Below are 23,765 nucleotides of genomic sequence, written 5' to 3'. Positions count from 1 at the left end.
AATCTCTAAATAAAACGAAATCTAAAACAAATAGTTTTGTACATCCTTAAAATGTTTAATATGCTGGTTGAAGACGACTTTTTGACAAAAAAAAAATAAATAAAAAATGGTTTTTATCGTGACAGCCTTGCACTTTGATCTGCTGAAAATATATATTATTCTTTATTAATTTACAAATTTCATTAAAAATAACGTTCTCAAGTTGCGTGTTTGTTAAATTGTTAGACTGTACAACACAAAAAATAAAAACCTTGAAAATAATACAAACTAAAATTACATGAAATGTTTTTACAAAAATGTATGTAAATTAGCAGGTGTCTAGTTTTGCAGACTCAAAAAAAAAAAAAAAAAGCTTACAAAATAATTCATTTTAAACATCCCAAGTAGCTAAAACTTTTTTTATTTTACAAAGATTGGAGTAATTCGATCTATCAGCGAATAAATTATCTGTTAAAGTTCTAGTTCATAGATTCTACAAGAATAGTAACGAAGAAAAAAGTTTTAATTTAATAGGTACAAAACAGTTTTAAAAAAGTTTAATTATATTATTTGATATAATTTAAATACAACGAGAAAAAATTTTTAATAAAAGAGGTCAGTAAAAATTTTAATAGCTCATTATAAATGTATTAAACTTTAAGTTTTTTATAAAGAAATCACTAACACTGAAAAGTAAACGGTTTACAACAAAACCATTTTAAACTTTTAAAAGTTTAGTGTTCTATGTTTTAATTATTTTTAAAGCAATTAGATACTACAAAGAATAATTGTTGATCTATTATCTCTAATATTTTACGGCTTTACAATTAGCTAAGTTTTAAAACCTTTGAATTTTCATTAATTTATTAAAAAACAGTAACTAAAGTACAGAAACTTAGCTTATAATTGGATAATTGCGTTCGTAAATTTAAGTTTAAGTGCTTTTAAAAACTTTAAATTTAAAAGAAAAATTGTAAAAAATTTACAGCTTTATGACATAAACTACAGATAAAATTTAAGTTTAAAAGACTACAGAGATTCTTTTATTTAAAACTCATGTAAGTTGTTGTTAAAATTTTTAAAACAAATGTATAGAAAATGTTTTTATGCGAAATAGTGTTGGTTTAATTTTATAAAAATCTAAAATATATGTTAAAACTTTAATAGAAGCCAATAGAAAAGAGCTTTTATATAAAAATAAAAATAATTAAGTGTTCATAATTTTACAATAAAAAGTACTATAAAATATTATTACTTATCTGCTAAAATATTTTCAGAGCTCTGTTAGGTATATTTTAATTATTTGATTTAAATTTTAAAACGACAAATAAAAACTTTTATAAAACACTTATTACTGAAAAATGACACATCATTTAAGTCTATGTCAATTTCGATAAACAAATTGTCGTATAGCTTTGTTTGGGATTTAAAAAGTGCATAGTTTACATAAAAAGGTTTATAACATAGCATAAAACTTATTCAACATTTCTTACTTTTTTTTGTCTTTAACGGAAAAACTTCTTATAACAGTTTTAAAAACATTAACAAAAACAATAAAATAAAATTCCTTTTTTTCATAAAATGTTTACAATTAATTTAAGCAAGCGTAAACTTAAGTAATTTTAAAACCATTAAACGTTTTATAGCAATATATAAATATATTAACAAATGGCATAGGTTGACATGCGTTGTAAATAAACGAATGTAATTAAAAAAAGACTTGTAATGTAAAAAATGTATTTATAAAACTGTTAAATGTTTTATATCAATATATTTATATGGCATAAGTTGACGTGTCTTGTAAACGTATAGTTTATAAAAAAATATTGTGATGCAAAAAACCAATAAAGTCAATACTTAAAGTTTGAATATTGTTGGAAACTATAAAAACTATAAAACACTGTCTGAAAACCGTTTATTTTATAGCAACGTATCTTTTAAACACAAATAAAAAAACGTGTAAAAATAAATATAAAATCCTTAATTGTAATACAAACAAAAAATATTTTATAATTTTTTCGTTATATTTAACATTAAGCTCACTAAACTTACTTTAAAATATTTTTAATAAAAATATTGAGTGAAATAATGGGCTGGGTTAACAACGGCCATGAGCCCGAATGTTGAGGTCAACGACCTCTTTTACGAATATATACATCTAGCTAGTGTAAGACAAAAACAGTTTTTCAATAAAACATTATTAAACGTGCTTTTAAATTTGATTATTATTCCCCAGTAGTTGTTAGTTCTTACTAAAAAATGTTACTACGGTTATTTAAAAGTATAACAGTTTAAGCTTGTAGATTTTTATAAGAGATAAAAAAGACCGTTAGCAAATACTTTTTTATTATATGTTCAAAGTTTATATTGCTTTTGATGTGCTTTAAAAACTTTCCTACAAAAAACTTCTCTTTTTTTTCCTATAAATAATGATATAAATTTCAAATTTTACAATCTCTTGCGACTGGTAAAACCTTTTTAACCTATTTTGTCTGGCTTTAAGTTGCCTACGATAAGTTATATGACATATGATACTCGTGACATTAAAAATAAAGTATGTATAAAGTTCTTAACCTTTTTCCTACATTTTACTTATTTCCAAAATTATCAATATATAGTTTCCAACACTAACATTCTTTGGTGACTTTCAAAACTAGTTTGATGTTGTAAATTTCAAAAAATTATTGACCATAAAGTTAACTCAAAATGCAGTTTGTTGTATAGTTTTAGCATGCATTTATAAAATTGAATTGTTTTAAATTGAATTTATTGTAATCAATCTTAATAAAATTTCTTTTAAACTTATTATTCATAGTACAACGTTTTAAATTAGTTGAGTAAGGTTTTATCAGCATATTGATATTTTTAGGCAAATAAAGATCTATAACTTGTTACATTCTATCTTTTGACTATATTAAAAATTTATAATTAGTCAGAATTTAAATACTTTCTTAAACATTAAATTAATTTACGTGTAAAAACCACGAATATTGATTGAAACCTTATTTATTATAGATTATGCAATAATTATTTTTTAAAAGTTAAAGAATAAATTTTTACTTCTGCTTTCACAAAATTTAGAACACTGGTTAGTTGAGCTATTAGTAAAATAAAAATTCAAATTATTTGACTTTTAATTGTAATTTTAGCTAGATAATTCCCAAACTAAAACGGTTAACATTAAAGCGCTTTACGCGAAACATAATTTATTTTAAACATATGTTTTATTGTGAATATAATTTACTTGTATGCAGTAACAATTTCAGTCAAAGTAGACCTCGGTAAACAATAAGCACACAAAAAGCTTAAAAAACAGTTCAATAAAGTTTATCTGGATATAAATATGTTTTCACAAAGTATTGCTGACTAATAGAAAAAAGGGTTAAAATTTTTTTATGGCTTATTTAGTAATAAATAATGCCAAAGCACATAAATTTTATTAAGAAATTTATTCACGTAAAAACTTGAGCTTTCACTCATTTAACCTTTCTAAAGTTAGTCAAAATGGAGTATTACGAGTTTTAAGTGGTTTTGTTTAAATATAATAAAATATAAACTTATTAAAAAAAAAAAACAGTAACTGCTATTCCATAATAGTTTTTTTTCATCATGTTTTAAAATTTATTTCTATCACTTAGTTTTAAAAAAAAAGTTTATTTGGTTTATCAAAGTTAATATTTCTAAGTTTTAAATATTCTGTTTAAACATTAGATTAATGTAAATGAGATAAAAATTAGTAGTTTAAGCGTATTTTGTATAAAATAACGGATAAAATACTATTTTAGATATAGGAAAGATGAAACTGAGTATAAACTAAAAGTAAAAACTGACTTAATTATTATTAACTTACTTCAAGATGAATTTTTAATAGTTTGTTGAATAATTTTTTTTTAATTTACAGAAAAATAACTATAAAACGTTAGTTTACAAAATTTTTATAAGAAATTTGAATTTTAAAGTCGATTAAGTATTAAAAAAGCAAAAACTTACCTTGTTAAAAGATAAAAACCTGTAATAATTTCTTAAGCTGTATTATATTTAATTTTTGTTTAATCTCCATTCTTGCTTCATTTTAATTCAGTAAAATTAATTTTATTAACAATCGTTGTAAAAAGCTGTTTATTAGTTAAAGCTGCAACTAAAATGAAATAAAGTCAAATGTTTTTGTATATTTTTAAAATGAACACTTTTGTCAAAACAATTAGAATCAGATACATTTAAACATATATATTCTATCGTGAAAGTCTTGCATTTAGATTTGCTGCAAATGTTGTATTATTGTTTAGCAATTTTAAATAACTTAATAATTTAAATAAATTTTTATTGAAAAAATAGCGTACAAAACCTGCGTGTTTATTAAACTATTCTTAAATAGATCACACTAAATATAAGTCGCTTGAAAAAAAACAAATTAAAACTACATAAAGAATTTTTTACATAAAATGTATGTCGGCAGGTGTCTAGTTTCGCAGGCTCAAAAAATAAACAAAGTTTGTGAAAAAAATTACAAAAAAATACTTAAACATCACAAGTTGCCAATTATTTCACAAAAGGTTTGAGTAATTCTATCTACCAGCAGGTAACTTGTCTCTTAAGTTTCTAGTTCATAAAACCTACAAACACACTACCGAAGAAGAAAACAGTTTTAGTTTGTTTTATTAGGTACAAAGTAGTCTTATATATTTTTTTGTCATGCTTATCTTATTTTATATTGGTTTTGAAATAAGAAGTAGAAATGTTTATTTAGTTGTAGTAAATAAAAAGTTTATGCACTCAAAAATTATATTCACGTTAAACTCTACGGTTTTTATAAAGAAAACGCTAACGCTAAAAATAAATGGTTTACTAAACATATAGAAAATAAAAAGTTCGTTGTTCAATGTTTGATTTTTTATTCAAGCAGTTAGAGAGTACAAAGAAAACTCGTTGATTTATTACCTCTAACTATTTTGCATTTAGATAAGTTTTAAAAGCTTTAAGTTTTCATTTATCTTTTAAAAACTAATAACTAAAGTGCAAAAACTTAACTTATAATTGGATAATTGCTTTAGTAAAGTGCTTTTAAAAACTTTTTGGTTTTCAAAGTAATAGTTGTAAAACATTAAAAGATTTACGGCAGAAATTACTTAAAAAAAGTAATCATAAAATTTAAGTTTTACAAACCTGCAAAGAATCTTTTAACGAATAGTTATGTAGGTTGAAGAAAATATTTTTAAGTAAACTGTAAAATGCTGTCTAAAAACCATATAATTTTGTAGAAAAGAATATACTAACATACCGACAAAAGCGTGTAAAAATAAATACTAAAACTTTTCGACAATCTATACAAAAAAAATCATTTTTTACTTATTATGTTTATACACAAAGAAACTAAGTCTACTGTTTAATATTTTTGATAAGATTATTTTAAAGTGATGGGCTTGGCAACCATGAGCCTAAATGTAGAGGTTAACGACTTCTTTTACATTTAAACACTTCTATTGTAAGACAAAAAGAAAAGAACTTAAAATGTGCATGGTAATTATTAATTCTTTCTAAAAAATATTACAGTGGTTGTTTTAAAAAGTTAATAACATAAGCTTGTAGAGTTTTATAAGAGTTAAAAAGGAGCATTAACAAACATTTGAAGAATGCTTATACAAAGTTTACAAAATTTTCCTACAAAAACCTATTTCTCTCTTACTTATTGATACAAATCTCAAACTTTACAATCTCTTGTGACTCGTAAAACCTTTTAACCTTTTTTGTCTGGCTTTTAAATATTTCTATACGTTTAGTTATATGACCTATAGTACTTGTAATTTTTAAAATATGTGTACAAAGTTTATATTGAGACTGATATGTTATTTCCTACAAAATCAATTTCTGCTAACTTTCCAATACTTACTGATACAAATCGTAAACTTAACAATCTCTTGTGACTAATAAAGCCGTTTTAACTTCTTTTTTGTCTGGCTTTAAGTTATTTCCTTGAGTTAGTTATATGACCTATAGTACTTGTAATTTTTAAAATATGTGTACAAAGTTTAATACATTTCAAAAACTTCCCTATATTTGTACGTTTTAGTTTTTTTCGATATTTCAAAAAATATATCTCAACATTTAAACTAATTAAAGACTTTCAAAACTACTTCAATGTTGAACAAATTATTATAATGAAGTAAGTTTATCAAGCATTAATTTCAAAATTTTTTATTACCTGAAATTTATTTAGATATTTAGTTGTAGGATGGAACTATAAAACCCTTATTGAATTAAATTTAATAACTTTTATATATTTTATTGAAATATTTTAAACTACCTAGAGAATTGAAAATGTTGAAATTTTATGATACATGTTAAATGTTATAATGTAAGAAATATATTTGCAGGTATATTGATGAACTTGATTTAAACAATTGAACTTATATAAATTAAATTCAAAATATATTAGTTTTATTTTATTTTTTGTTTAATAGTTTTGGTGTTTTAAAAAAACAAGTACTGTTTTATATATAAACTTAAAATTACTTAAATAACTTTATTTATGAAAAAGTAACTTATGGTTACTGCTTAAAAAATTAATAAGAAACAAAAAAATACTTTTTAGAAATTATATTTATACCAATGATTGCCAACAAAACATTATATACGTCATAGGTGACCTTTTAAAAACGCAATAAATAATCATTGTTCTTACGTATTCATTATTTGTCGTGTTACGTACGATTTCGTGTTGTAATATTATGTTAATTTCAAATGTCTTGTAAATAAAATCAAAAATAAAAGTTTCTTTTATTGTTCAGTTTAGAGAAAAAGAAGTTATGTATCTAAAAATTATTATTACCTTCTGTTTGTTTTTGATCTTTTCAATTTTTGTAATCTTAGTTTTAAAAAATAATCAGTAAAAACATTAAAGATCCAACTATTTAAGTTTAACTAAATGTGAATAGTATGCCAGAGTAAGTCTTTGTAAAATGTTTTAGTGAATAAAAAAAGTACTATAAAAACTACCGAAAATAAAATTTAAAAAAAAAGTGCTGTACACATTATTTGTTATTTTTTTTATACCTTATATGTTTTTTGTAAAACCAGGTGTTAGTTTTGGCATACTCACAAACAGGTGCTTAATTAACCATAAAAAAATTAGGTTTTAATCTCACATTTTTTGAATAAAACTATAATATTTGTTGATGGCAATGCTTCATTAACATATTTTTAGTTTATAAAAAGCAAAGGCTGTAAGATGTATGTTAAAAGTATTAACAGGAGTTTAACAACAAATAAAAATTTCAAAGTTTGAGGGCATAGAAACATTAAAAAAAACATATTTTTAGATAACATATTTTGTATGATATAAAGTGCATATAATTATTTCTACAACTACTTAATCAGATCAAAAAAAGTTATTTATACCTCGAATACTACGCATTTAACTAGTTTTTACAAAATCAAATGTATAGAGTATGTTATTGTTTAATTTTGTTTTATTCAAATAAATTGTAACAAACAATATGAAAGTATGAAAATAAAGTCAGAAATATGATTTGTTAGACTGTGGTCAAAATTACAAGTGAACACTGAAAGAACAACAACTTTTCAAAAAAAAAAAACTTTTTAATTAAAATATTTAAAAAAATCGAAAATGGTTAACATGTAAAACTAAATGATAAAAAATAACCGTAATAACCTTCTTTATTTATATAAATAGTTAAATAGATCGAAACAACTAATTTTAACTCGATTACTAACAACAACTTGTGACTAGCTTGTGACTCTACTTTAAGTATTGTCTTCATAAAAATAACCTGGCTAGCAATTAGAGTGAACGTATTTGAAGCACGTTTAACGAAAGTTTTATATGACTAAATTAGTTAAAAATTAACTAGGAAAAAAGTTTTTAAGTTACCAGTTTCATAACTACTTATCATACACAAAATATTTTTTTTATACAATTTCACACAAAGCTGATTAGGTGATAAATTAATAACTTTTGTAAGTAATTTTACATCAACTAAATATGTAAATTTAATAATTATTTTTAATTTATCTAGAAAAAAAAATACACAAAGAACCTGATAATACTTACTATTTAACTGGGCTTTTATTTACAAACATTTAGTGACGTACAATTTAGGACTGTAAAACTGAAAAAAAAACAAAATCTCAAAAACATCAGTTGTTTTTTATTGTTAACGCTTAAAATGTTTTCTAACTTAATTGTGCGGAATATATATCATTTCAAATTTAATGTGTTGTGTTTTTATAACTATAAATAATTTTAACAGCGAAAGTATTTTTGAAGTTAGCCCAAACTTCTTTTTAAAAACTGTTTTATTTAATCATTCACAAAATAATAAAATAATTTAACAATAGTTGTTTATGAAAACAAAAACGTCAGAGATGTTCTATACTAAAGATTCAAGCCAAAGAAACAAGTTATAACAGCTTATTTGATGTAGAACAATTAAAGAAAAAGATTTTAAAAATCTTAATTTTTGAAACAATTGAGTAATGAACTACCCTTCGGAAAAATTTGAAAACACGTATTAGAAGCTAAACTTGTGAATATTTTACCCGGGTTTTACAAGTGCAAATGACTTGCATACTAACAGACGCCTTGTGGTTTAATTGATGCTTGGTTAGATAAAAATGTGCATTGGTATGTGAGATGAAAGCTATTTATAAGTATTAAACTATTTAAAAAAAATTTTTACCACCAACTAAGATAACTCATTGTCTAAAAACTAAGTTAAGTGCTTTATCTAATCCGACAAATTAGTTTTTTGATTGCCTAAAAAGTTTAGGCTGGGTCTGCAGGTAAAAAATGTTATGCAATCAAAAATGTAAAAGTTTTTTTCTTATGAACTTTCATCGTTTTAAACAAATAAAAAGACTAAACTAGTTCACAAGTTATGTAAAAGTATTGTTTTTACCAATAGACAGACTTAATTAGAGGACGTTAGTAAGGTCAAATCTGGGTGTTGCAAATTAAAAGGATTTTAGAAGTATAAAAATAAAAAGTTAAGTAATAAACTAATGGTTTAACTTAAATTACTTCATAAAATATTTTAACGTAACACTGACTGATTTTGTAAACTTATTACTCTGTAACTTATTTTTTTTATACTGCGTCCCGACTTAATAATAATGTACATATCATATAAAAAATATTTCATAGGCTATAGGCTAAACTAGTAGACATTTTTAGCTTTTTTGCTTAAAACCGTATAAAGTTATTATCAAATGAAACTTTTTACTGTAACGTAAAATTAGATAAAATAGTGTGTTCAAAGGTATGCTCAGTTTAGGTTTTAGTTACTTTTTGTTTTGTGTTGCTTTACAGCTTTCACAACAACTTCTTCGAAGTTAAAACTTTTAAGTACTAACTTAATGGTGAACACAAAACAAAATTTTTATTCAATTTCTGAATTATCTATCAAATTGTAAACTTAGGTTTTATGCTATCAATAAACTATGTGCAAACAACACAATGGCGTATTACATACTCTGATGACATCACAAGGTTTTAGACAATCCTGACTGGTTATTACATGTGCTAATTTGCAAAAACTAATAATTAATAATAATAATATGAGTCTTCAAACGTTATTGTCAAGTGCTATAGTATTCCAATAAGCACCTTATCAACGAAGTTATGATGAAATTATAATACTAATTAAAACTACTTTAGGCTTGTCAAAATAAGTTATAGTATATTTTGTTAGGAAGTAGGAAACTTTAAATTAAGAAATAAAGTCTAAATCTAAATACTCAAAATTTTGTAACTTTAAAATTTAAGTACCTTATTAGAACTTACATAAATTTATTATCTTTACGCTTAAATTAGTTTAGCAAAAAAGTAAATTAAAGATAATTAGCTGTAAAACTATTTAGTTGAAAAAAGAACTTGTTTTGTTTGAGAACACTTAAATATCGGTTCAAAAGTTGTTAACTGACTGAAAATATATGAAAAATAAGTACAAAAAAACATTGTTTTACTATTTTAATCTGATTTTTAAATTAAATATTCTTAATTTTTTAAGAACCGTTTAACTTAAAAAGTTACAAAAAAATTTCAAAAGTTTGATACTAAAATAAAAGTTGACCGCGTAATTAGTTATAAAAACAATTCATCTTCCTAGTTAAAGTGTTTTTTATTTTTTAATTCGAAACTATTTTACAGCCTGAATACTTTTAATTACATCAATCTGCCTACTGAGTGCATATAACAACACTAAAAAATTTAACTTTCACTAAAAATCACCGGCTTTTAATAATTGATGGGGGAAGTTAAGTAAATGTTTTAAATCTTTCCGGTACAAAATAACATGCTATTATTCCAAATTAAAACTTTGAAAGGGCTGAAAACGAGTTCAGCCGACTAAAAGCATAATGGTGTTATGTAACTTTGGTTCAGTAGTTTTTACAATTTTTGAAAAAAAAAAAATTGCACGTAAAAAAGAAAGCTGTATTTGTTGAAACTCCATAATATTTCACGGTTTTTAATAAAACAAAGTTATTTCTATTATGTTGATCAAATGATAGACTATTGATAAAATAATAATAGTTGTAGATTAGTTTTTAAGTTAATAGACCTTATTTTAACTTTTTGCTTTTAAATAAAGTTAACTATTTTGTTGAAATTTTTGTAATTCAAAAGCTTAATGTTTGTCGTTTTTAATTTTCAATTTTAACTTTCCAACTACAGAATACAGTGAACTTTTTGGCACAATAAATGAAAAACAAAACGTATAAACAAAATTTCTTGCAGTGTTTTTCTAGCGCAGAAACATTTTTATCACGCTCAGCTTAGTTTGAACCCATATAACCTTTTTTAAACAGCTTGCATAAGTGTTATTTATTCAACCTTGCTTAATTAAAAATTGTTTTTGTGTTAATTAATTGTATAACAAATGTTTTTACCTAAAAAATTGTTTGTTGTATAATGCCAATAAGATAAATAGTAGTGTAAAAACAAATTATATAACTGAAACTTGTCATCCAGTAAGTTTTATTTTGTGACTAATGCTGTAAAAAATGTATTTACTTTTGATGAATTACTTTTGTTTTAGAAATAAAAAGAAAGTTGTTTTGTTTTGAATTAAAACACAGAAAACATAAAAGCCGTAAAACCATGAGCTACCTTTATTTTTAAGACAAAAACCTTTTTGCATTATTTGAGTGTGAATAAATAGACTTAGTTACATATTTTTCGTTTTAGAGTTCAAGTTTTGACTCAAAAACTGTTTTTTTCTTTCATTAATTTTTAGCTCATTATAATTTTGATTAAGTTGGGTATGAAACCGATGACCAAGAGGTCTTTTTGTGAATCCAGGTCCTTGAACCAAAAAATTTTGAGCAATTTTTTGTTTTTGTTCAATATATTACTAAAATTAAAGTAACTTTAATAATATTAAACTCAATACTTTAAATTGTCAATTTTAGAAACTCCAAGACAAAAAGTAGTCTTTATGGTTAAAATTCAAGTAGCCAAAAACGAGTCAAGTAAAAAACTTATTAGCAAAAAAAGCTATTTTAAAGTTATTTCATTAGTCACACATTTTTAGTTGTTAATTATTGTGTTTAGTTTTAAAATGTCTCTAAAGGATACTGTATGCAGTATGCTATTAAGCAGTATTTAATAAACTCAGGATACACAAAAAAAAGGAAAAAACTCTAATAAAATATCTCTAATCAAAAAGAAAACAAAAATTTCGCTTATGACTTACTTAAAAGCAAAAAAAACTGTACATAATAAGATAGCACTAACAAAATAAGAAATATCTTAAGAAATATCCAACTTGTAGTTCAAGCAGTAAAAAATCAACTTTTATAATTAACCAAACAGTTAATAAATAAAACACATGAGTTTAAGAAAAGTTTTTGTTACTTACAACTAGAGCTTAGTATGATAATGATCAAACAAAAACAAAGTAGTGTAGTTCATATTTGAAAAGTTTTAATTCGTAAAAATGTAAACTTAGTATATTTTTTAAGTTCGTAATCAACTAGCTATGTAACAAAAACTGTGTGATTTTTTTTTAGTTAGGAAGAATGTTTGAAAAACAAAGTACTTAAAAGAATAAATTATTGTTTGTAAATATTTATTTTTTGCAAGATCAAAAAAGTCGTTTTTTCTTTAACTAGTATACCTATTTAATATTCTGCAATGCACATAATAAGACACAAAACAACTAATTTGTAAAAATATTTTAATCTTAATCTTTTTAACGAACTAGACAATAAAAACAGGACAAAGTTTTTTTTTTTTAAGTTTAAAAATAACTTTACGAAAACAGATCACACAGCAAACAACTTAATTTATTTTGTTTTTATATTTTAGAATTAAAACATTGCTTTTAGTTATATTTATTAAGTTAACTTCTCGACAACGGCCGGATTAGTGAAAGACATGGTTAGCGAGGATTCACTGTATTATAAATAGACAGACTGTTAGTGTTTAACTTAATGCTGTTTGATTTATGCAGAATGTTATAATATTGCGATTTTATTTTAATATTAGTCTTATGCTCTCTAGTCAGCTGCAAACATGAAGTGTGTACGTGTTTGGGTTGTATAAAAGTACACAAATATCTATTTTAAACGTGCTTAATTTGCGTGTAAACTCGGGTAAGTATACTTAAATGTCAGTCTAAGCTTGAAAAAACATAGAAAATGTTGAATGAGAAAAAAAAAAGACTTTTTTATTTAATCTATACCCCTACTCGTAACCCACCTTACCCAAATATATTAAAAATTAACTAAAAATAAAGCTTAAACAATTAAAAATAAAGATATTCTGAAAATAAGCGCATACTTTGATCAAAAAACTTTTTTTTGCTTTATTCAGCTTAGACTGACTATTAAGTATACTAGCAGTAAATTTGAATTAAAACAATCTATTTAATTAAAGAGAGACTGAGTATTACAAAGTATTTCAATTGAAACTACATAATATATTTTTTTACGAAACAAAAATATTTATGTATGCAAATAGGTTGTATCAAACTCTAATAAAATATGTAATTAAACTTTATTAAGCATTTTTTTACCATGTCAACTACTAGTTTTGTATTTAAATTATAAAAAATTCCTAACATCAATATAAAAATTTTATACATATAAGGAAAAATAATTTTATATTTGAAATAGTTTTGCAAAACTTTTCTGAACACTCAAGTAGCTAAAAAAAGTGAATAAAATTTCTTGGATATCGAAAACTTATAAAACTTAGTATGAATTTGAAATAACAAAAATTAAACAAAAGTTAAAGAAAATGATATCATTTTAACTAGTTTTACAAAAATGCAAAATAATTACTATTCAAAAGTATTATAAACAGACTAAAAATTAAAAAATCAAAATTTTACAACCTTAATTTAGTGTATTACTTATAAACTACACTAAATTAAAAGTTAAGTAAGACTTTTTTTTAAACTACATAAGTAACATTATTTGTCAAAGTTTTGAAACATAACTGTACTAGCTTAGATATTGTAGATTTTGTTTTATAGTTCTTCTGCTAAGATAAAGTTTTAATACTGAATCATTGCTAAGTCTTTAGTAGGCTTTAAAAACTTTTACAAACATAAGCTAGTTAACCATTTGCAGTATATAAAGATTTGTTATGTAAGTTTTTGAAAAAAAAAACATACTAATTGGTATGTAAATTTGTAAAAGTGGTTGAAACGTCTCACCAATAATATGATAATGAATTGTGGTCACATAATTGCATTTGACAAAACAGAAATAATCTTCTTTTTATTAGGTGAAACCACAAAAAAATAAGGAATAAATTTTTGATTTAAGAGATATTATTGTTTTAAAACCATTAACTAAACCAAAGTATAGAGCTAATTGAATTGAAACACACACAACCAAGAACACTTTAGTTTATTGTCTTGTACTGACCAACATCTATACTAAAAATATTTTTCAATGACTATGTTCTATTTTTATTTTTTGAAACAAAAATAAAAGTTTAGTATTCTTAGTTGTTAAATTTCAATTTAAACTCACTGATTTTATTTCAAAATTAAAATATTTTAGTTCTGTCTTAAGCATTTAATGTAATTATGATTCTAGTTTTACAAACTATTATCTTTGTATTAAAAGTGAGAAATTACTAACTGTAAATTTTTAACTACAACAATTTAATTTTGTAGTTCTAGTCTAAAAATAATTAAAAAAGTAACAACTCTACTCAATATATACGTCATAATTGATTAAAATAAAACCGAATACATGTTTACATGCATCATTTAAATTAACTATTTATAATGTAATTTAGAGGACTCTGCTAATTTTTAAACTACTATACCTTTATTTACATTGAAAGCTAAATATGTAAATGTTAATACCATATTCTTTAAAAATATACAAACGCATTTAATAAATATCACGTACAAGTGTAGTTTTTTATACTTTTCGTAATAAGTAATAAAAAAGATTGTCTTTAGCTACTACAAATTATTGGAAATAAGTTCATTTAAGTTTAAGATAATATACTTCTAAAAAACGTAAACACTAAAGTACATAAAAAACCGTTTGTTTTACAGTTGTATTATAAAAAAGTTCAAGTGCTTACCAAAACCAACAGATATCTTTAACATGTTAAAAAACACTTAAGATTTAATTTCAAAAAACCTAAATAATGATCTTTAAATTATTATAGGATTATAAGTAATTTATCAGGTGAAATTTAATTAAGTCACGTGTAAAGTGTTTTACATAACTTTAAGGACTTTGTAACATTAAAGTTAAAATAAAAATTGCATTTGTCAACTATGCTTACTTTGATTTTTTAAAAATTTAAAAACCAGAACTAATTTATCGCGAAAATTTTAAAACATAAGCTTGTAACTATATTTGCTTTTTGTCCTGAAAAAAAAACTTTTTAACAAAATAAAACAAAATCAAAATTATCTCACAAAAGTTATTTTTGTAGTTGTAATGTCCTGTTACATTTTCAATTGGTATTTAGGGCTCGCAAAAAACTTATTAAATTTTTTTAGCCTGTTTTACTTAAATATAATAAAATTCCTGTTAGTTTTTAGTTCTTTGTAATATTTATAGACTATAATTCGTTATAGATAAAAGAAAAACATGCAAATAAACAAAGAAGTTTTGGTAATTTAAAGTTAAATAAATTGTTATTACAAAAAACGTAATTATTATCTATCTAAAAACGGATATATTTTACTATAAAACAATAAACATGATTAGAATTACTGATTAATTTAAGTTGTGTGATTTTCTTAAAAAGAAGCAACCGTAAACTGCTATTTAATGTTTTTTGTATTTACTACAACTATTATCTATTTTATTTTAATTTAAAAATAAATTATAATTGCATTAATTGAATCATTACTAAACACATTTTAAATAATTTTTTAAAATTTACTTTGGAGTTTTGAATTTTTGTACTAGACAAATTTTGAAAATTAAAAGTTAAAAAAAAAAAAAATGTAAACGAGTTTCTAAATTTTGATACTTAAAGGTTTGTAGGTAAAAACAATGTAGAATCATCATAAGAAATAAGTTTTTTTAAGAATTCTTCTCAAGCTTTAATTTTTAAAGTAAATGTTTAGTTATTTAAAATCTGACACAGTGTAGTTAACATTTACCATTTAAAAATACCTATAAACTTTCAAAAGCTCACAATGCTTCTATGTTCATAATACATACTACTAATTTAAACTTGCAATATCAGTTAATTTTTTTACCACGTTTTCTGCAAACAATAAAATGTTAAACTATACTTCGAATTTTAATTTAGAAATTCTTTACTCACAAACGCTTTGCCGTATTAAAAAAATGTATTTTTAAAACCGATTGCATGCAAAAAAATACCTAGATGGTAGATGTTTTTATATATAATTTCAATATATATTATTAAAAAACTTATCTATATTTACGTCAGTTGTTAGAAAATTTTTTCGTTTTATCATGAAATTCTTATTTTTCTTCAAATATGCTTTAAAACAGTTAATATGTAAATTTATCTAAGAAAGTAGTTCTGTGTGCATATTTTCTTAACTGTAAATTTATTTTGTCATCTCTAATATATTCTAAATATTTATAAAAATTTACTTAAATTTTTTAACAAACTTAGTTTAACTGTTACTCGTTATCTTAAAGAATTAAAACTTTTCTTGTAAGATTTAAAAATCTATACTTACTTTTAAGTTTTAAAAAACTTACTTTATTTTGTAGAACCTTAATTGATTAAAAACAAATTTGCTAATTTATAATTTTTAGCCACTGCTTAATTAATGAAGTAATATATTATTTTAGAAATATTATAGTCATACAGTTTTTTATTTATTTACATACGTTAAGAAACTTAAAAACTACTCTAAAAAATTCAAAAAAATTATTGCTAGCATTTTTATTTTAAACACAATTATAAAATTCTACGAAAGGTGTAACCTGAAATTACTTAAAATATTTAAGTGAAACTATTTCACAACTAAATCTAAAGGTGTTATTTCAAACCTTTTAAAGTGTATATCAACTTTAGTATAAATATTTAAATTTACAAAACAGTATCCTAAAATGTTCATATAAGATTTCGTTAAAGTACAAAATAAAAATTAGATAAACTTGAAAATTTAGTTTAAATGTATAACTTCGTAAAACCGGTATTGAATTTAGTATTTATAAACTGGTTTAAAATAAAACTTTTTATATAACTTCATGGTATTTATAATCGTGATATCGGCTTTTAACGATTTTGTTTATAATATCATATTACTTTGCATATACTATAAATAGTTAATAGAACCTGATCTTTCTGTTTAATTTCGTAATACGGTATCAAGTTAATTGTTTATAAACAGTAATTATAGCTTTAACTTGAAACTCAAACTAATTTTTGAAAATCAATCAAACCATCTTTCAACGAGCATAACGGAAATAAACATTCCTCAGGCAGTCAAGAATATCGAATTGTCATAAATTTCTCCTCAGGTTGAAATTCGATATGTTGTTGCGTAAATTCCTGACCTTCTCTTATTCTTTGAATTCATAGCAATTATCATTAAACGGTTCATTTGTTTTATTTATTTTAGTTTTCAGACCCAAATATCTGGAAATTCTTATAACTTAAGTATTTAGTGCAATTTAAAAATTGAAAATATTCGACTTGCTTAATTTATCTTAAACTAGGTTTTTTTCATAAACAAGTTTAACTTTGTCAAGTTTTAAATAAATAAAAAGTTTTAAAGTAATCTCAGGACATAATTTATTGTTATTTAAAAAAACAATTTCAATTTAGAAAATAAAACAGCATCTATTTATTTGCCATATATAACAGAGTCAGTTTTATATATGCAAAAAATGCATTATTGAAACTTAAAAATATCTATACAAAGTTTAATTGCGATATTTGTGTTACTAAAACTCCCCTACATACGTGAATTATCCTGGTTTTTTGACATTTATTGATATAAATCACATTTATTCACATTATTTTGTGTCGTTTAAAACCTGTTTAACCTTTTCTTGTCTGTCGTGACATTTTTATCCACTGTTTATTAAAAAAAAAAAAATCAGAGTTTATTTTTAATTGTGGCTGCAAGTTGCATTTATAACTAGTAGATAGTTATCTTTTAAAAATAAAGTTTGCAGTACAAATCAATAAGTCATCAAAATAAACTTTAATAGTTTTAATGTATTTAGTGATTTTAAAAACCTCTTAATGTTTAATTTTTGTTATTCTTATGTAATTTTCAAATTTTAATATTTTTTTAGTACTTTTAACTTTATTTTATTATTAATTCGTGTGTACAGCTAAAATCATAAAAAATTGTACAAAGTTAGATTTTTATCTGATAAGATTTTTAATAATCTTAATTTCGTTTTGCTCTTTTTATCATTTCATTTTGGTTGAAAATGAAATCTCTACCAGATGCCATGTTTTGAGATAAAAATTTACAGATACATGTAATATTTGCTAATATCTAAAAAAAAATTAAGTTTGTTTAATTAATAAAAAAGCATTGTTAAAAATTTTTTTAAATTGTATTCATTAAAAAAAAGAAATGTTTTCTTTTGTTGGTGTATAAAGTTATAAAGCTTTGAAATAAAGTTATGCTTTAACTGAGAAAAAATAAACTTAGCTTAGATCAACAGTCAATTATTATTTTGTGTATATACTAACATTAACTGTTTAGTATTTATAGTTATTTGACAAAAGAAATTAGTAATTTCATCTGAACTATATTTCGCTTAAATTAGAACTTCTGTATCCCACATTCTTTTCTTCGCTATTCTTAAAATTGAGCCGTTACCTTGTTAATTATAAGGTCACATCAGAGTAAAAAGTAAAGTGGAAACTCTTGCTTTGTTGCTATACAATCTTTTCCATAATTAATCAAATCTTTTCGCATCAAAATTTCCTTTGTAGCTGAATTTTACTTGAGAAAATTTTATTTTTAGTTTGTGATTATAAAAATTTTATTTGTTACCTAATAGCTTTAATTGTAGATTATTACAATATTACTAAAACATATTCTTTATTTATTAGTACAGGTTTGAAAAAGTTATGCAAGAACTAAGAAATGGTTGCAAAAATTATTCTTTATCTAGTTTTTGTCGAATAAGTGTTTCGTAGAATGAATTTTTTTTGTTTGGCTCAAAATTTTAAGTTATAATATCATTATATACATTATAACTAATCTTAAAAAATATTTTTAACTATTTGTGATTGAGAGATTAGATTATATGAATATTTATTTGCATAAATTTACAAAGCGTACATCTACATTTTATTGATAGCGGGTTTTCTGTTAATTAAAATTTAATTCCTTGTTTAAATCTGATTTTTTTTAAATTTTTTATATTTGTTATTAAATAATAACTTATCAAAGATAAAATTAAAAAAATTTAAATACTATGTCTAAAGTTCATTAGATTAATTTAAACCTGAATAACGTTTTTAAGGTCAGTCTAATTAATATAGTTTTAATAGTTTTCTTCTAAGTAAAAGTATTTTAAATTAAACTGTTTTCAATTGTCGAGTATATAGTTTAGTAGAGCAATTAAAGCAAAACATTGACGAATAAAAATTTTAAATAATATTTAGTTATGTAAAAATTAGCAGATGTATTTACTCTGGATTACAAAGTGTTTTATTATTTTTTTGTTTAGTGTTCATTAAAGTAAAACAGCTAGTACTATTTACATCACTATATTAAATTGATTTGAAATAATTGATGCTAAACTTATTAGAAATAATATAAAATTCCAACTAAAAGTCTTTTACTGAAATGTTGATTACTATGTTTAAACAACAGACCTTATTGTAAATGCTTTTAAATCGTTTAAATTGAAACATAGTTTACTTTTAATCTGTTTTACTCGTGATTTGTAAAATTTATTTTCACTAGTACACTCTTTAATCAAATTAGACATTGCTGCAATAGTATAATGCAAAACAAGTTTTAAGTAATCAGTAAAATACCCTACTTTTAACACTTTATTTAGCTTTATAATCGGTAGTTTGTATTAGCAATAATTCTTTTGAAAAGATTTAGGCATTGTTACTTAAAATCGTTTACTAGCCTTTGTACATAAAGAAAATAGCAAAAATTGAGAATTTCTTAGTTCAAAAAATTAATACTTTTCAAAACAAGTTTGTGAATTAAGGAAATACTTTATCAAAATTACAACAAATTTATTTATTTTAAGATTAAACATGTTTACCAGAAAAGATACATACAAAAGAATTAGTTTTCAAATGACAATAAAAAATTACAAGGTTTGAAAAAATCGTTTAACTTAAGTATGTTCACATATGTTGAATAAACAACTTGAGATCAAAGTACACATGACCGTATTAAATACAAGATAAATCATAAATACGAACAATATTGTTGCTTTAGATTAATAACAATTTTAAGTAGTCAATCAAAATTTTCCTACAAAGTAAGCTGTCTACGAAACTTTAAAGATAAACAGATAAACAACTTTTTTTAGCTCCATTTAATCTACGGAAACCTTTAAACACACAACTTGTTTTCGATGTTCACTGGTTTTAACGGTTTAAAGGTTAATTTGTATGACGTACTTGTTTTATTTTACTTGTGGCAATCAACTTGATAAAGAATTTAGATAAAAAACTATTTTTAACTCAGTTACAGCTTGAAGCTTGTGACTACTTCATGACTCGATTTTATTATTTGTAAAAGTGAAGTAAATTTGTTTTTATGAATAAAATAAATAAATATTTATGTTACTATAACTATAAAACAAAATATATTTCTATTTATTCCAAACTTAACCAACTGATTAAGATTATTAGATTAAATATAATTAAACTGTCCTAAATGAATTGTTTTTCTAGTATGTTTTAAAATTAAAAAAAAGTCCTGCTTTTATTTTGCTTATTTCTATATATAAATAATGTAGTTAGTTATAGACTGTACGCTTTAAGTTGGCTATAAATAGTTTATATAGTTTATCTTAATAAAATTTAATTAAGTTTACTAATCTTTATAAACACTTACTTCCTTATATTTTAATTAACATCTAAGTAATTAGTGAAGATAAATCAACTAACTAAAAAAATTTTTTTAATGTTAATTAAACGGCTAATGAGTAAGTAAATTAAATTTAATATGTACCAAGTTAAGCAAAATAAAGCAATGTTTTTTAGCGAAATGTTTTTAAACTGATGAACTTAAACAAAATAACTATCTAAAAATAAAATACTTGTAACAGAAATAATCAAGCTCTTTAAACAATTTTTTTCTAGCTTTACATGAATATGACCTTTGATGTTTTAAGAAGAAATATTTTTTGATTTATGCATCAGTTGTTAGGCAGAAGTTTAACTTGATATTTTTTTATAATACTTTTTCAAATGTTTTTATATAAAACAAATTCGCTTATTTCAAAATTAGTTTGTCTTTATTGAAGTTTGTTTAATAGCAATCTTACTAGTTGATGTACTTAATACTTATTTTATAAATATTACAAGTAATTAATCACTTTTTAATATAAGAAAGTTTGAATTGAAAAAATGTATGTAGTTATTGAAAACGTATTATGACATTTACTTGAAATAATTATTAACGAAAAAAAAGACAAAGAAACAATCTTAAGTTTTACAAAACTAGTAGGTGAAGATAATTACTATAAAAGAACTTAAACATCACAACTGTTTTCAAAAGTAAAATACTAAAAAAAGTAAAAACAATCAACGTAAATAATAAGCTATTCATCTGTTTTTAAAATGAAAATAAAAAAGTCTTTACAAATCAATATATACTTATTTTTTCCCGGGTTTTTCAAAGTAAAAACTGCTGATATATAAATAGGAATTTTCAAAGCTTAATTACGTATTTACATGCATGACTAAGCATGGAAGTTGAAGTGCAGACTAGGCTGACGTATACGACATTTATTTAAAAAACTAATATTTAAATTTTGTTTTAAACTTTATAAAAATTTAGTTTTGTATTAATAAGACTGTTATGTGTTTTTCATGTGTTTTGAATGTGTTATTACTATCAAACTGTTAGGATTAAAATTGTTTCCTTTATTATTGAGCAAGCGATAAATTGAAATAAAAACTTTTAGTTGGCAAAGTTTCGAAAATAAAATAGGTAACTAGTCAATTAGTTAAGCTATATAAAAAAAATATTTCAATGAAGTTGTAAGGTTTTGTTAACTAATGCAATTTTTTCTGGCGAAATAAAATCCAGCAGTTCTTTAGCGTGTGATAATATAAGATAAAGAATATCGATTAAAAAATGTATATAAGGGAAATGCATGTAATCTTGAAAGGATATTGAAAACTAATCAATCTATAATTAAAATATAAAGTTGTAACGTTATTTTCTATTGACTTACGTTGAACTTGCTTACTATGATATTATAGCAGTGTAAAATGTTAAAATATTAACAATAAAAAAAGAATAAAGTTTTTAGAATTGAAATTTTTTAGTAGATTCATTCTTTATTTGTAAAATTTTACAGTTTTTCTCAAAAAAAAATTCTTAGGTCAAGAAGAAATATGTCAAGCTTAAGAAATAAAACTATTTTAAAAAAGAGGTAACTTACCTCAGAATCTGTATATACTGTTTAGTTTGAGTATAACAGTGCTTATTTACTGTTTGCATAAACAAAATTTCACACAAAATAAAAAAAAATTATAGTAGCTATAACAACAATTAAATCAGTGACTTTTATTTTGTAAAAATAAAAATTTCACAAAAATGTTTTTACTAATCAAGTTTTTTTAATTTGTGTGTTACATTTTTAATTAGTACATTTAGTTAAAAAGGTTTTGTAAAAGTTAAACTGAAATGCTTAGAAAAATAATAAACTCAAAAAGTTAAACAAATAACTAAAACTATGTTGTTTATTTATTTTATCTATATACTGAAACGCACCCAAAAATGAATGTTTACTGGTAAACATTGCTAAATAAAATTCCCCACACTTATATTTTTTAACTTATCAGAAAAACACAGTGAGGTAAGAATATGTTTAAAAAATCATATCAGACAACGAACAAATTTTGCAATTTCCAACTAATATATGTGATTTAAATTGTTTAAAAACTAGAAAAATTGTGCATGTGGAGAGAAGAGTAGATAATGAGAAAAAGTTGTTCAATAAAACCGCATGTATTCTCGAAAGGATATGTAAAATTAATCAATTGCTAATTATAGCGTTATAAGTGTTAGTGTTTTGTTTGATGAACTTTAAAACTTTTAGTTTATAACAAGCTAGATTTTGGAAAACCAGTTTAATTAAAAGAAAAATATTTGTAATAAATAAACTTAATGAAAAAGCAGTTTATAATGTTGCAAACTAAGTACTAACTTTTGCTATTTTATTATAAATTACAAAGTTTCTAAACAAAAAATTAGAATTCTAATGCCACTAGTTTAATAGTACTTGAAAAGCTACTTAATAAGCAAAATTAGCTTGACATTAATTTATAAGCTTAGAAAGAAACTTAGTTTTAGGTGTTAAGAATTCCTTACTAAGTCATCAACAATAACTGTTATATAAAAGTATTTTGTTCTATATATTTTATATAACTACTAATGGTATAGGAATACTAGGTAATTAATAACAAATTTACCAAAATATTATTAAAAAAAAAACAAAATATTATAAAGCACGTTATTTTACATCTACTTATCGATACGCTGAAACTAAACTTCAATAAACATATATTGAAACACAGCCAAGAAAAGAATAGTATAACTTATTAGTAAACAATGCCTCCTGAAATGAACTTTACCAATGTTTTTAAAGTTATCAAAATACATAGTATTGTACTGACGTATCTAAAGTTAACCTAGATTAAAAAAACGTCATAGACTTAATAGGTATGACTGAATTGTTTGTACTGACATATAAATAATTAGCACAGTGTTTAAATAATATGAAGAACATTCTTTAATTCAAAAATATGTTTTTTTTCTATTTAGTGAATAGAAAGTTGTTATATTCGAGAAAACAAAACAAATAGTTTGTAATGAAATTTATTTCAACAAAGAAACATTTTAATAGTATATTTTAATTGTATTAAAATTTCTCAATGTCACGTATCGCAAAAGTTGTTTAGAACCGAAAAAAGTAGGCAGTGAACTGCTAAAAAATAAATTCAATTGTAAAAAAAATTGATTAAAAATTTCAATTTTAATTAGAATAGTAGTTATTTTAAGGCACTACAAATTCAACTTCAGTTGATATTGATTATAAACTAAAGTATTCTAGTAAAAGCTATAAAATCTGAAAAACAAAACCTTACAAAAACTTTATTAAATGCTCTTTTTAAT

This window comes from Thalia democratica, chromosome 8 (genome assembly GCF_965202585.1).
Source record: "Thalia democratica chromosome 8, ktThaDemo2.hap1.1, whole genome shotgun sequence".
NCBI classification, from domain to species: Eukaryota; Metazoa; Chordata; class Thaliacea; order Salpida; family Salpidae; genus Thalia; species Thalia democratica.
Note: the sequence above shows the minus strand (reverse complement) of the source record.